This window comes from Rattus norvegicus, chromosome 13 (genome assembly GCF_021556685.1).
Source record: "Rattus norvegicus strain SHRSP/BbbUtx chromosome 13, alternate assembly SHRSP_T2T, whole genome shotgun sequence".
Lineage (NCBI taxonomy): Eukaryota > Metazoa > Chordata > Mammalia > Rodentia > Muridae > Rattus > Rattus norvegicus.
In genome coordinates, this window is record NC_141546.1 from 59,265,985 (window position 1) to 59,279,287 (window position 13,303).

Consider the following 13,303-nt stretch of genomic DNA (forward strand, 5'->3'; position numbering starts at 1 on the left):
GTATAACACAAAACTTTAGAAGGTGTATAATTTCATACTTCAATTCTTAGTCTATAAGATCTGCACTTGTTATATTTTTTTGTATTAGAAATTGTATTCCTTACATCATTTTTTCTTTTTTCAATAATGTAATTAGTTTTCAGCATATATAAGTAGAAGTTTAAATAGTGTGTTCTCCTCTTCAACCTTCAAAGCCAGCTTAGATTACATGAGACATCCTTAAAAATACAAATAAGGAAAAGAAGGAAGGAAAGAAAAAAATGAAGGATGAAAGAAAGAAGGAACGAATAAAGGAAAAAGGAAGGAAGGAGGGCCGGCAGACAGACATATTTGCTCCCATACAGTATTTCACTTCTTAATTTATCCATTTCTCTGCATTTTCATGTATACATATATGAAATATACAGTATCTTCTAAAGTGAGTGCACATTTAGATTCCTTGTATTTACTGAGCATATAATCTTTTTCAGTGGATAGTGCTTTTCCTTGGTAATAAAACTTTTACTTTTCAAAGGGCTAATTTTGAAATTATATTAGAGTTTTCATTTTCACCATTAAAAAATTAAATTTGCGTTATTTCTCCCTTTTGTTTCCTTTATTTCAATTCTAATCTAATAACCTATTTATTTACATTTTTCTTATATATGTTTTGTTTATGTGCATGAACGTATGGTATTTCTTTTTGTGTTTACCCAGTACAGCTGTTGAAAATCAGAGGACAATCTCTAACATTAGCTGTTTCCTTTCACACTATGTGAGACATGATCTCCATTGTTACTACATAGGAAATGGCCCCTTCTCTGGGAGCTTTTAGTCATTCTTGTGTCTTTGCGTTCTACTTCTCTCTATATATGGCCTTTGGAATTAGAGATACTCAGGTTACTATTCCTGGCTTTATATTGGTTCTAGGGGTTCAAACATACATCCTAATACTTGTGTAGCAATACTTTTAGGTACTGAGCCATTTCTTCAGCCCTCCCATCTTCTTTCTTTGAACTGGAAAGGTTCATATGTTTACATAGGTTGTGACTGGTGTTTTATAAACATTTAAATAACTCTACATTTAATGTGTCTTTAAATCTCTGTCTCATTTCTTCATTCTTGGAATTTTTGTTTTAAGTAAGAGGCATTATTACCTAATTTTTACAGTGTACGAATTCATATCATAAATTCTGGTAAAATGCTTCAAATTTTCTTTTTAGTATTTCCTTACCTTCTCACTGAACAATTCAATAAATTAAGATCTTTCTAATTCTACACAAAATTGAAGACCTTATCCCAACATCTCAAAATTGAAAATGTAAATGTCAAAAAATAAATTACAGCCCTTTATCACTGAGGATATACCAAATTTATGTGATTTCATACTTCATTCATTTTATTTCATTGATTTTTAGTATCAATGTTTCTTTTGCTTGTGTTATTTTGTCTCATTTTGTTTTCATAGTTGTCTTCAACTCTCTCTCTGCAACCCAAGCAGGTCTTATACTTGAGACCTGCTTGTTTTGCCTTCTGTGAGCAGCTGGGGGTCACACCAATCACACCAATCACACCCATCACATCTATCATACCCATTATACCCACCATACCTACTATGCCCATCATACTCATCCCATCCATTACACCTATCATATGCATTGCACCCATCATTCCTATCATACTTATACCCATCACACCCATCACACACATCACACTCATCATACCCATAGTACCCACAACACCCATCATTATCATGATACCCATAATACCCATCACACTCATCAAACCTATCACACACATCATAACTGTTAAACCCATCATGCTCAACATACCCATCATACCCATCACACCGATCACACCTATCACACCCACCACACCCATCATACCCAACATTCCTCAACATTGCATCTTCTCAGACAAACATTTTGAGGCATATTATTTGGAGCTGTCTTTAAATAGTGATGATAACATTCATTTTATTATTAATTCCATTTCAAACTACTTGAAGTGATCATACCTGTAGAAAACACCAATTAAACTGTATAAACTTACAATTCAGTAGCTTTAAAAAACAACTTTGAATATAAACTAGTAGGTACTGTTGGAAGGACCTAATACCTTAGAATTAACCTGGACCCCCAAGATCTATCAGACACTGGACCACCAACCAGGCAGCACACAGCAGCTGATAAGAGGCCCCAAACACAGATATAGCAGAGGACTACTGGGTCTGGTTCAGTCAGAGAAGACGCACCTAACCCTCAAGAGCCTGGAGAACCCAGGGAGTTTAGAGGTCTGGTGGGGTGAGCGGGTGGAGACATCCTCATAGAGATTTCAAAAAAGAAAATATTTTATGGAAATTTCATGCTAAATTTTTCTTTAGAGAAGAAATAAAATATTCATTTTGTCCTACATCATCTACTTGAATCACACATTTTCACTGCTGTGACATCTTCATTTGGTACTGTATCTAAATCTTTAGCAATTAATACTTTGTGTTATTTTGTTTTGTATGGGTTTCTTTTTAAGTTTTCCTATTTTTCCTTTCTTTTTAAAACATATAACAACCAAGTTGTTTTAATTTTTCAGTATTAGCTTTTTTGTTTAGACTAATTCATTTAAGAATCCCTCTTCAACATCTTCAAAGTAACTAGTTTTTTTCCAGCTAAGGTTAATCTATTTTTCATTCCATGCAATTAAGGGTTTTGTTTTTTTGTTTTTTTTGAACTTCAGCTATGTTACTTTTAAATTTTGTAAACTGTCTATAGTTCTTATTCAGAACATTCTTTTGCAAAGTCTGAGTCCATCCTACCTAAATATCAGTTGCACTTTTCAATTCATTTGGCAGGCTCTTGTATGCTGAAAGGTTTTTTTTTTTTTAATCCATTTTTTAGATTGCATCTTCTTTGTTAGCTAATAGTAACAATGATTAAGTGTAATGAAAGGTACAAATGTATGGTGGAAGGTAGAATCATGTTCTGCACATAGTTACCCAGTGAACTTGAGGTACTAACCTACATATCTTGTCCTTATAAAGTAGATGTGGGCTCACAACATATTTTACTATTCTCTTAGGAGAACATTAAACTATTTGTGTCAGTGAACGATCTCAAGTGAACTGTCATTTATATCTTTTGAGAGAGAGAAAATTCAGTGTTCTTCCATGGAGTTGCACAGAGACGATCAACCTTAGCAGGGTAGGTCTTATGTTAAGGTTCAGTTGACCGATATTTATGGATTCCGCACTTTTGTGTGTGTGCCTGTGTGTGTGTGTGTGTGTGTGTGTGTGTGTGTGCGCGTGCTCGTGCGCACGCGCGTTTTTACTTTGTTACATTTTGGTGGGGGTTTTGTTCTTTGATTTCTTCTTGCATGGTGTTTCATTTTCTTTGTTTTGGAAGGGGTTTGTATTTGTATTTTTTTTATTGTGCGTAATTTTTGAGAAAGCTTGACATTGGGTAAGTACGAAATATGAATTTCTGAAAGTACTTATGGAAGGGAAGAATAAAATTAAACTTAAAATTTGTTTAAAGAATATAAATAAATGAATAAATAAATCATTTACAAATTTTCGATATAAAAAGACTAGGTTAAATATTCCAAACAATTAAAATATTTCTATATGGAAGGATAAATATTTGTCTAGAAAAATTGACTTGTATTTCTATTTATCATTGTATCAAAACTTCATCAGAATGCAATTATTATTCATGATATAATTTAACAACATTCAAACCATTCATGGTCTCAAAGTGACAATACCATCTTCTATTATTAAATTATTGTAATCAGTGTTGTAACTTTTAATTGCTTACTCATGAATGCAGAAGATATTTGAAAAGCTACACTGCCACATGTACTTTATCATTTTAATTAATCGCATTGTCTTTTAAATTAAATCAACTCTTGCTATTTTTGATGCTTTAGCACCCATAAGAATCTAGAGTTTGTTAACATGACACAATATTTTCATCAGACATTACCAATTATGAATATGAAAAAGGAGAAAATCTTTCAGTGGAAGCTATAACATCTGTCTAAGAATGATAGTTTATTTTTATGCAGGTGTTTGCAAGATTACATACTTTATAATTTTAGTAACTTAATGTAGTGCTTGAAACGATGTGCATTATATTACAGAGATTTATTTGTAAACATTTTCATTATAAAAGGAAATCATTAAGATGTTTATTATAAAAATATGAATTTCTGTAATTCTCCATTTCCTGTTTACTATATTGCTGCTTAGATATTTCTGTGGATTTCTTTTCTTTTGATAGTGACAAGCTTTTCAATATTTCATGAGTTTTATAATTGTTATTTAGTGTTTAGTTTTTTACTGTCTGTTTAGTATCTTGATTTCTCTAATATTCTTGATCCAGAGTAGTCTAGATTTTTCTATATGTCTTGTTGAAAACATTGGATTTAGAGAGTTAAATTTTCTTCCCTCTTAGCTCAGTTTGACATTTTTCAACATCCTGAGTCTTAAACTCAAACTTCTGAATATATTCTTATATTGGAAAAGTGCATTCATACAATACTGGAATCCCTGTCATTCAGTAGATGGCTTTACGGGATCCATTTTTACAATAACGGAATATAGCTATGACAGAGGAATTAAAGAAAGGATTGATGCACCATAAATTGATTACAATTAATCCTGTTCCTTTATTCCCAAAAGAATAGCTTATTCACACATAACAAGCTCCTAATAACTGCGGACAATTGTTTTCAGTAAATTCTATACTTCATTTGTTATGTAGACTCCATGATGTTCTGAATAGTACAAAATAAAATTTTGCAGACATAGGCTTCTGGCAGCAATTTTGAAATGCTATTTATCTATCACCTCTGCCCTAACAATAGCATCATGCTGTTTCTTTTATATCCAAATCCAGTTTTACCAGAAAGAACATACATTTTTAAGTTCTCCTTCTCTTTTTCAACCTCTGTACTCCTGTAAGCCTTTGTACTACTGCCTGAACTCTAGCTGCTAAAGATTATTATTGTTTTCCTGGGTATCTTTTTCCCTATGGAATATTCAGAAGTCCTTTCTGGAGGAAGGTACAATCCCTCTGGCACACTGCTTATGGAAGTGGTTCTTCAGTCATTTTGAACTGAGTTGTCTCTTTAGGATTATTTTGTGGTAGCAGATGGTCTTCTGAAGGACAGCTTTCCCTGAGTTTGCCTTTTGTACTAGCATGCATGTCTATTATGACAAGCTTCTTTGAGAGTATTTTATCCTGAATCAGTGTCTACCATCCCCTAGCATATATATGCAATGTGTTTATTAAGATAAAGTTTCTACTCCTTATATTGTAATAATCATGCAATGATAAAACTAGGTGAAATTGGGGAAAAGGCTTGAATCCAAATGGTAGGTACTCCATGACAGTGTTAAGTGCTGTTAAGTGTATTCCAAACGTTGTTCAATCTGAAACAACATATGTCTCAACACAAACTTAATCTTCATTCTTTCATAGGGGAGTCTTCTGTATTAGCAGGCTTTAGTAATCAATGTACTAGAAGGTCTGCTTTGTCTCATGTGAAAAATATATAATATTTTAATGTGCAGTCATCCATATGACAGGTTAACTTCATTGTCCTCCCTCATGTGGAAGACACAATTCCTTGCCCACAAGACAAACAGTGATATGTATGTACACACACACACACACACACACACACACACACATATATATATTCTTCAATGTACCACTTACCTTTTAAACTTGCCGTTACTGTGCTCTACCCAGCTCCATTTTTTTCTTGCTTCACTGATGGAATAATAATGGATATGAATAATGATTCAAAGAGCTTCAATTTATAAACAGAAACATAGATAGCATAGTCTTGCATATTAATTCCCTTATTAGAAATAAGATATATAATTAATATGTATCTGAAATACAGAAATACTATTTGCTCAGTCTGTATAATGTTATTTATGTCAATCTTTCTGGAATGATCATAAGGTATTGCATTGCCTATTGATATGCTCTTCCACAGGGAAGACTTATTTCTTCTACTCACAGAGTTTCTTAGTTGCTTATCTTTCATTGTACACACCTGAGGCCTCTAGGGCTTTCTCTAGTCCACATCAGTACATCTATAGTGCTGCCCATTCAACTCATGTTTTATCTGCCTTGTTGGTGAGACTCTATGGATGCAACTTCTGATATTCTTTTTTTTTTAATTAACTTGAGTATTTCTTATTTACATTTCGAGTGTTATTCCCTTTCCCGGTTTCCGGACAAACATCCCCCTAATCCCTCCCCCTCCCCTTCTTTATGGGTGTTCCCCTCTCCATCCTCCCCCAATTGCCGCCCTCCCCCCAACAATCTAGTTCACTGGGGGTTCAGTCTTAGCAGGACCCAGGGCTTCCCCTTCCACTGATGCTCTTACTAGGATATTCTGATATTCTTAAGGCAAACAATCACACAAATTCCCTGATTTTCTACCTCTTAAAACCCTTCCCGTCCCCTGTTCAGCAGTGATCTTTGAGCCCTAATAGTGGAACAGAGATGTAGTCACTGGAACTGGGCTCCACAACATTGCAATTAGATTAACTATTAAAACCACCATTTTCTAAGTATCTGGTGTCTGATGTTACCATTGTTTATAACAGGTCGGTTTAATGTGTATGACAGAGCCATAAATTTTAAAAAGAATGAGTAATACACAGATATGTTTCCAGATACCATATTGCTACTTGTTTTAGATCTACGATTTGCTGCTCATCATGAGATTCTGATAAAAATATTCACAATTATATAAACAGACAAAATAGTTGTCTCTTCCATAATGACATTTACATTTGACATACACTTCTATATGATTTCAAAAGAAATAGAATACTACAAATATCCTTAATACAAAATCAGAATTTAATAATGAAGGTGTACTTAAGTCATACTTTAAAAATACTTGAAAATATGTAAAATAATATGGTATCTTTGCTTTTAATTTATTTTTTCTTGTTTGTCTTCTTAATTGGTCATTTTCTTTATTTGCCATTCAAATGTTGCCCCTCTTCCAGGTTTCCCTTCCACAAACCCCCTCACCCCACCCCCATTCCCTTTGTCTCTAAGAAGATTCTGCCCCACTCACCCACTCACTTCCAACTCCTTGATCTACCATCCCCTACCCTGGGGCATTAAGCCTCCACAGAACCAAAGCAACCCTCCCTCCCCCACGGATTCTAAATAAGGCAATTCTCTGTTACATATGTGGCTGGGTCCCTGTACCCATCCATGTATGGTCTTTGGTTGGTAGTTTAGTCCCTTCGAGCTCTGGGGTGTAACGGTTAGGTGATATTGTTCTTCTACCTGTGGAGGTTTCGATTTCCTTCAGCTCCTTTGGTCCTTCCTTTAACACTTCCTTTGGAGTTCTAATTCATTTCAATAGTAGGCTGTATCTACATTTGTATTAGTCAGATGCTGGCAGAACCTCTCAGGACACAGCTATGTCATGCTCCTGGCAGCAAGAACTTAGCGTCGGCAATTGTCTGGGTTTGGTGTATGCAGATGGTATAGATCCCTAGATGAGGCAGTCTCTGGATGGCCTTTCCTTCAGTTTCTGCTCCATTTTTTATCTCTGTTTCCTTTCGATAGGAACAATTTTGTGTTAAAAATTTTGAGATGGGTTGGGAGTGGTTTGATCCATCCCTCAAATTGAGGTCGTGCCTATCTAAAGGAAGTGGACTCTTCAGGTTCTATATCCCCTTTGTTGAGTATTTCAGCTAATGTAATCCCCGTTGGGTCCTGGTAATCTCTCGCTTCCCTGGCATCTGAGAATTTCTAGTAGCTCCACACACCCCCTTCACCCCCACACTGTTACATATTTTTACTCACTTTCCTGATACTCTCGACTTCTGTCTCTTCCCATATCTGATCCTCCTCTCCCTTTCTCTATCTCTCCTCTCTTCCTCGAGGTCCCTCCCTCCACCTACCAAGATTTTGTTCCCACTTCTAAGTAGGATTGAAGCATGCACACTCTGGTCTTCCTTTTTGTAAAGCTTCATATGCTCTATGAATTATACACTGGGTATTCTGAACTGTTTTGTTAATATTCAATTATTACTCAATACATAACATGTTTGTCTGTGTTAACTCACTTAGGATGATATTCTCTAGTTTCATCTATTTATGCCTACAAATTTCATGAAGTCGTTGTTTTTAATAGATGATTAGTACGCCATTGTGTAGATGTACCATATTTTCTGTATCCATTCTTTTCTTGAGGGACATCTTGGTTGTTTTGAGCTTCTGGCTATTATAAATAAGGTGGCTATGCACATAATGGAACACGGGGCATTGTTATATGTTTGAGCTTCAATTGGATATAGGCTTAATAGTGGTATAACTGGGTCTTCAGGTATAACTTTTGTCAGTTTTTTCAGGAATCACCAGATTTTTCTTCCAATGCATTTTTCATTGATCTACCTGTCTGTCTCTGGCAATACTGTGCAGTTTTTATCACTAGTGCTCAGTAGTAAAGTTTGAAGTCAGGGATGGTGATTCTACCAGAACTTCTTTTATTGTTGAGAATAATTTTTGCTGTCCTGAGTTTTTTTTTTTTTTGTTATTCCAGATTTGCTCATACCTCAGAATTTGAGATTTGCTCTTTCTATCTCTGTGAAGAGTTGATTTGGAATCTTGATGGGGACTGCACTGATTCTGTAGATTGCTTATGGTAAGTTGCCCATTTTTACTATGTAATCTTGCCAATCCATAAGCATGAGAGATCTTTCAATCTTCTGATGTTTTCTTCAATTTCTTTCTTCAGTGACTTGAAGTTCTTGACGTACATATCCTTCGCGTTCTTGGCTAGAATCACACTAAGATATTTTATAGTATTTGTGACTATTGTGAAGGATGTTGTTTCCCTAATTTCTTTCTCAGCCTCTTTGTCCTGTGTAGAGTGTTGATTCTATATCCAGCCACTTTGCTGAAGTTGTAAAAGTTCTCTGGTAGAATTTTTGAAATTGCTTTTGTATACTGTCTTATCATTTGCAAGTAGTGATTCATTGACTTCTTTCCAATTTGTACCCCTTGACCTCCTTTGGTTGTCTATTTGCTCTGGCTAGAATTTTGAGTACTGTATTCAATAAATAGTGAGAAAGTTGGCAGCCTTGTCTTGTCCCTGATTTTATGGGATTGCTTCAAATTTCTCTCTATTTAGTTTGATGTTGTCCATTGGCTTGCTGTATATTGCTTTTATTGTGTTTAGGTATGTGCCTTGAATTCCTCTTCCTTTCATGACTTTTAACATGAAGATGGTCATGTGTTTTTTTATTGAGTTTGTTTATATAGTGGATTACATTGATGAATTTCCAAATATTGAAACATCCCTGAAACTCTTAGATGAAGCCTATTGATCATGATGAATGCTTGTTTTGATGTATTCTTGGATTTGGTTTGTAAGAATTTAATTGGGTACTTTTGCATAGATATTCATGAGAGAAATTGGTCTGAAGTTTGTTATTTTTCGGGGGGTCTATGTGTGGTTTAGGTATCACTGTAACTGTGGCTTCATAGAACAAATTAGATAAACTTCCTTTTGTTACTGATTTGTGGAGTAGTTTGAAAAGTATTGGTATTAGGTCTTTGAGGGTCTGATAGAATTCTGCATGAAAAGCATTTGGCTCTGTGCTTTTTTTGATTAGGAGAATATAATGACGGCTTCTATTCCCTTAGGGGTTGTAAGACTGATTAGCTGGGACTGCTAATAGTTTATTTGATCCTGATTCAACTTTCTCCCCTGGTATCTGTCTAATCAATTATTCATTCCATATAGATCTTCCAGTTTTGTTGATTACAGTCTTTTGCAATAGTATCTGATGATTATATTTTAATTTCCTCAGTTTCTCTTCTTCTGTCTCTCTTTTCATTTTTGATTTTGACACTGTATTTGTGCCTTCTAGTGAACGTAACTAAGGGTTTATCTATCTTGTTGACTTTCTCAAAAACCCAGCTCCTGGTTTTGTTCATTTGTTGTATAGTTCTCTTTGTTTCTACTTGGTTGATTTCAGCCCTGAGTTTGATTATTTCCTGCAGTTTATTCCTCTTGAGTATATTTGCTCTTTTGTTTTTGTTTTTGTTCTAGAGCTTTCAGATGTGCTGTTAAGTTTCTAGTGTAGGATCTCTCCAATTTCATTAAGAAGGCACACCAGGCTATGAGTTTTCTTCTTAGCTCATTGTGTCCCTTAAGTTTGGGTGAGCTGTACTTTCATTTTCATTACGTTCTAAAAATCTTTAATTTCTTTATTTCTTCCCTGACCAAGTTGTCATTGAGTAGAGAGTTGTTCATATTCCATGAGCATGTGGGCTTTCTGTTGTTTTTGCTTTATTGAAGACCAGCCTTAATTTGTGGTGATCTGATAGAATTCATGGGACTAATTCATTCTCCTTGTATCTGTTGAGGCTCATTTTGTTTCTCATTACATGTTCAGTTTTGGAGAGAGTAAAATGAGGTGGTGAGAAGAAGGTATATTATTTTGTTTTATGGTGAAATATTCTGCACATATCTGTTAAAACCATTTTGTTCAAACTTCTCTTTAGTTTCAGTTTCTATGATGTGTTCATGGGTGGTAGCAGGGTGGTGAAGTCTCCCACTATGATTGTGTGAGTTTCAATGTGTTGTTTGAACTCTTGTCACATATCTTTGACAAATGTGGATGTCCTTGCATTTGGGGTATAGAAATTCAGAATTGAGACTTTCTCTTAGAAGATTTTTCCTTTGATGAATTTGATGTGTCCTTCCCTAGCAGCACTTTTAGATAACTTTTGGTTTAAAGTCTAATTTTTTTCTTTTTTGGGGGGGAATTGCTACTTGTTCATTTTTGGGACCATTTGCTGGTAAAACATTTTCCAGCTTTTTACCCTGAGGTAGTTTGTCTTTGCCACTGAGGAATATTTCCTTTATGTAGCAAAATACTGAGTTCTATTTATGTATCCCATCTGTTAGCGAATGTAAATTTATTGGGAAATTGAGTCCATTGCTGTTGAGATCTATTAAAGTTCAGTGACTGTTGCTTCCTGCTATTTTGTTGTTAGAGATAGAATTATGTTGGAGTGGTAATTTTCTTTTGGGTTTGTTGTGAGAAGATTAAGTTCTTTGTTCTTCTTGAGTGTAGTTTCCACCCTTGTGCTGCATTTTCCCTTTTATTATCCTCTGTAGAGCTGGTTTAATGGAAATATTTTTTAAATTTGGTTTTTGTCGTGCATTATCTTGGTTTCTCCATCTATGTTAATTCTGAGTTTGGTTGGGTATAGTAATCTGGGCTGGCATTTGTGTTCTTTTATTGGTCTGCATGACATCTACCCAGGATCTCCAGGCTTTTAGAGTTTATCTTGAGGAATTCTGATAGGTCTCCATTTTTATGTTACTTGACAGTTTTCTCTACCTCTTTTAATATTCTTTCTTTGTTCTCTGCATTTGGTGTTTTGATTATTATGTGATAGGAGGATTTTTTTCTCATTCAATGTATTCGGCATTCTGTAGATATCTTGTATGTTTATGGGCATCCCTTTTTTTTAGGTTATGGATGTTTTCTTCTCTGATTTTACTGAAGACATATACTGGCTCTTTGAATTGTCAGCTTTTGCTCTCTACTATACCTATTATTCTTAGATTTAGTCTTTTCATTGTGCCCTGAATTTCTTGGATGTTTTGGGTTAGGAGCTTTTTGCACTTAGTATATTCTTTGAATCTTCTGTCACTGTCTTCCAAGGTATCTTCTCAGACTGAGAGTCTCTTTTCTATCATTTGTATTCTTTTAGTGATGCTTTCATCTATGATTCCAGATCTCTTTCCTAATTTTACATCACCAGGTTTGTCTCCCTTTGTGATTTCTTTATTGTTTCTATTACCACTTTTAGATCTTGGATGGTTTTGTTCAATTCCTTCCCTTCTTTGATTGTGCTTTTCTATATTTCTTTAAGGGTTTCATTTGTTTTCTCTTTAAGGGCTTCTACATGTTTACTTGTCTTCTACTGTATTTCTTTAAAGGAGTTATTTATGTCCTCCTTAAGGCCTCTATCATCTTCATGTGATGAAATTTTAGATCAGTTTCTTGCTTTTCAGTTGTGTTAATGTATCCAGGGCTTGCTGTGTTGGGAGAACTGTGTTTTGCTATTATAAGTAGCATTGGTTGCCATTGCTTATGTTCTTGCATTTGCCTCCCATCATTAGGGTATCTCTGGTGTTAACTGCTTTACTGTCTCTGACTTGAGCCTGTTCTTCCTGTGAGCCTGATTATGTTGGACTTCCTTGGGTCAGGTTGTCTCTGGGTATGGGAGGGGCTCTGGATAGTCTGATCCATAAGCCTGGCTGTGTCAGAACTCCTGGGAGTTCGAGATCTTTCTGGGTGTGGGTAGGGTGTTGGTGGGGGCTACAGCATGGGATCTGTTCCTGGGCATAGATGTGAACTGGAAAACTACTTATTCTTAAAAATAACTATTTGTTCACTAATATTAATTTATTAAATGACATTTGGGGATATTACCTACTTCAATAAATTAGGTAATATTTGAAAATATGTCCACTTTGCTTTGACTTTGACACATACAAATAAATATAGTCCATACCAGTAAAAGAAAATGGAGGTGTCATGAAGCTGTGATATTTCAGAAGCAATTAACTTCCAGGAATGTTTGTTTTCATGAAAAAATGAAAAAAAATCATATTGTTTTAAAGGAAACACAGAACTCAAGTTCATGTCTCAACATTTATTTAATTGGAATAATATTCTTTTGCTAAATTCTTTTTTAAAAAAGATTTATTTATTTATTATATATAAGTACATTGTAGCTGTCTTCACACCCACCAGAAGAGGGCATCAGAACTCATTATAGATCGTTGTGAGCCACAACGACCACGTTGTGGTCGCTGGGATTTTGAATTCGGGACCTCTGGAAGAGCAGTCAGTGCCCTTAGCCGCTGAGCCATCTCTCCAGCCCCTTTTGTTAAATTCTAAAGTTTAGTTTTGCTGAATTGTTTACACCAGGAAGGGTAGAATAATTCAAAATGTCCATTTGCCCTCACAAATTAAAGGATGATGAAGTTAATAACTTGCAGAAAATTAAAAGGTATAATGCCCTAGCTACTCAGAATATCTTCAATAATATTCATACCGGTTAAAAATTTAGTAAAAATGACTTTATTTCCAAATAATAGATCTAATTATATGTCCTATTTTAATATGACCCTTCTTTTTCAATCATTTTACCTCTTCTATGCTTTCTCTATATCCAGTGTCAATTTTTGTCAACTTGAAAGCAATCTTTACTCATTCACTCAGATTACTGTACCTTGGGATTCTGAC

General features: G+C 34.9%; 1 long non-coding RNA gene across 1 annotated transcript in view; it reads left to right on the plus strand.

The window, feature by feature from the left end:
- LOC108352547 (uncharacterized) overlaps positions 1-13,303 on the plus strand; it is a 209,007-nt gene that overhangs the window by 98,837 nt on the left and 96,867 nt on the right. The window contains exon 3 of the long non-coding RNA XR_015635527.1: positions 8,569-8,670. This is a non-coding gene — a long non-coding RNA (uncharacterized LOC108352547). The remainder of the gene's footprint in view (positions 1-8,568; positions 8,671-13,303) is intronic.